This window comes from Triticum urartu, chromosome 1A (genome assembly GCF_056163025.1).
Source record: "Triticum urartu cultivar PI428250 chromosome 1A, HENAU_Tu73, whole genome shotgun sequence".
Classification (NCBI taxonomy): Eukaryota; Viridiplantae; Streptophyta; class Magnoliopsida; order Poales; family Poaceae; genus Triticum; species Triticum urartu.
This window is the reverse complement of record NC_141873.1, coordinates 370225010-370228237: the sequence shown is the minus strand read 5'-3', so window position 1 is coordinate 370228237 and position 3228 is coordinate 370225010.

The following is a 3228-nucleotide window of genomic DNA, read 5'->3' as shown; positions in this document are numbered from 1 at the left end:
ATCCCTGGACTCCGATCCAGCAGAATGTCGGGGAAGAGTTCCGTCAGCATGACGGCGTGGTGATGATCGAGATGTTCTACCATCGCAGGGCTTTGCCTAAGCACCGCTACAATATTATCGAGGATTATGATGGAGGGGGGCACCGCACACGGCTAAGAGATCAACGATCAATTGTTGTGTCTATGGGGTGCCCCCCTGCCCCCGTATATAAAGGAGCAAGGGGGAGGAGGTGCGGCCAGGCAAGGGGCGCGCCAGGAGGAGTCCTACTCCCACCAGGAGTAGTACTCCCCTCTTTTCCATGTTGGACTAGGACTTGGGAGGAAGGAGAGAGAGAGGGGAAAGGAAAGGGGGGGCGCTGCCCCCCTCCTTGTCCAATTCGGACTTGGGGGGGGGAGGGGCGCGCGGCTGCCCCTTGGCCTCCTCTCCTCTTCCTCCACTAGGCCCATTAAGGCCCATTAGGTTACCGGGGGGTTCCGGTAACCTCCCGGTACTCCGGTAAAATGCCGATTTCACCCGGAACACTTCCGATGTCCAAACATAGGCTTCCAATATATCAATCTTTATGTCTCGACCATTTCGAGACTCTTCGTCATTTCCGTGATCACATCCGGGACTCTAAAAACCCTTCGGTACATCAAAACATATAAACTCATAATGAAACTGTCATCGTAACGTTAAGCGTGCGGACCCTACGGGTTCGAGAACAATGTAGACATGGCCGAGACACGTCTCCGGTCAATAACGAATAGCGGAACCTGGATGCTCATATTGGCTCCTACATATTATACGAAGATCTTTATCGGTCAGACCGCATAACAACATACGTTGTTCCCTTTGTCATCGGTATGTTACTTGCCCGAGATTCGATCGTCGGTATCTTAATACCTAGTTCAATCTCGTTACCGGCAAGTCTCTTTACTCGTTCTGTAATACATCATCCCGCAACTAACTCATTAGTTGCAATGCTTGCAAGGCTTAAGTGATGTGCATTTCCGAGAGGGCCCAGAGATACCTCTCCGACAATCGGAGTGACAAATCCTAATATCGAAATACGCCAACCCAACATGTACCTTTGGAGACACCTGTAGAGCACCTTTATAATCACCCAGTTACGTTGTGATGTTTGGTAGCACACAAAGTGTTCCTCTGGTAAACGGAAGTTGCATAATCTCATAGTCATAGGAACATGTATAAGTCATGAAGAAAGCAATAGCAACATACTAAATGATCAAGTGCTAAGCTAACGGAATGAGTCAAGTCAATCACATCATTCTCCTAATGATGTGATCCTGTTAATCAAATGACAACTCATGTCTATGGCTAGGAAACATAACCCTCTTTGATCAACGGGCTAGTCAAGTAGAGGCATACTAGTGACACTCTGTTTGTCTATGTATTCACACAAGTATTATGTTTCCGGTTAATACAATTCTAGCATGAATAATAAACATTTATCATGATATAAGGAAATAAATAATAACTTTATTATCGCCTCTAGGGCATATTTCCTTCAGTCTCCCACTTGCACTAGAGTCAATAATCTAGATTACACAGTAATGATTCTAACACCCATGGAGCCTTGGTGTTGATCATGTTTTGCTGGTGGAAGAGGCTTAGTCAGCGGGTATGCAACATTCAGATCCGTATGTATCTTGGAAATTTCTATGTCTCCCACTTGGACTAAATCCCGAATGGAATTGAAGCGTCTCTTGATGTGTTTGGTTCTCTTGAAATCTGGATTCCGTCGCCAAGGCAATTGCACCAGTATTGTCACAAAAGATTTTCATTGGACCCGATGCACTAGGTATGACACCTAGATCGGATATGAACTCCTTCATCCAGACTCCTTCATTTGCTGCTTCCGAAGCAGCTATGTACTCCACTTCACATGTAGATCCCGCCACGATGCTTTGTTTAGAACTACACCAACTGACAGCTCCACCATTCAATGTAAACACGTATCAGGTTTGTGATTTAGAATTGTCCGAATCAGTGTCAAAGCTTGCATCAACGTAACCATTTATGATGAGCTCTTTGTCACCTCCATATACGAGAAACATATCCTTAGTCCTTTTCAGGTACTTTAGGATGTTCTTGACTGCTGTCCAGTGATCCACTCCTGGATTACTTTGGTACCTCCCTGCTAGACTTATAGCAAGGCACACATCAGGTCTGGTACACAGCATTGCATACATGATAGAGTCTATGGCTGAAGCATAGGGAACATCTTTCACTCTATCTTCTGCGGTGGTCGGACATTGAGTCTTACTCAACTTCACACCTTGTAACACAGGTAAGAACCCTTTCTTTGCTTGATCCATTTTGAACTTCTTCAAAACTTTTTCAAGGTATGTGCTTTGTGAAAGTCCAATTAAGTGTCTTGATCTATCTCTATAGATCTTAATGCCCAATATGTAAGCAGCTTCACTGAGGTCTTTCATTGGAAAACTCTTATTCAAGTATCCCTTTATGCTATCCAGAAATTCTATATCATTTCCAATCAGTAATATGTCATCCACATATAATATCAGAAATGCTACAGAGCTCCCACTCACTTTCTTGTAAATACAGACTTCTCCAAAAGTCTGTAAAAAACCAAATGCTTTGATCACACTATCAAAGCGTTTATTCCAACTCCGAGAGGCTTGCACCAGTCCATAAATGGATCGCTGGAGCTTGCACACTTTGTTAGATCCCTTTGGATTGACAAAACCTTCCGGTTGTATCATATACAACTCTTCTTCTAGAAAGCCATTCAGGAATGCAGTTTTTACATCCATCTGCCAAATTTCATAATAATAAAATGCGGCAATTGCTAACATGATTCGGACACACTTAAGCATCGCTACGGGTGAGAAGGTCTCATCGTAGTCAATCCCTTGAACTTGTCGAAAACCTTTCGCAACAAGTCGAGCTTTGTAGACAGTAACATTACCGTCAGCGTCAGTTTTCTTCTTGAAGATCCATTTATTCTCAATTGCTTGCCGATCAACGGGCAAGTCAACCAAAGTCCACACTTTGTTCTCATACATGGATCCCATCTCAGATTTCATGGCTTCTAGCCATTTTGCGGAATCTGGGCTCACCATCGCTTCTTCATAGTTCGTAGGTTCATCATGATCTAGTAGCATGACTTCCAGAACAGGATTACCGTACCACTCTAGTGCGGATCTTACTCTGGTTGATCTACGAGGTTCGGTAGTAACTTGATCTGAAGTTTCATGATCA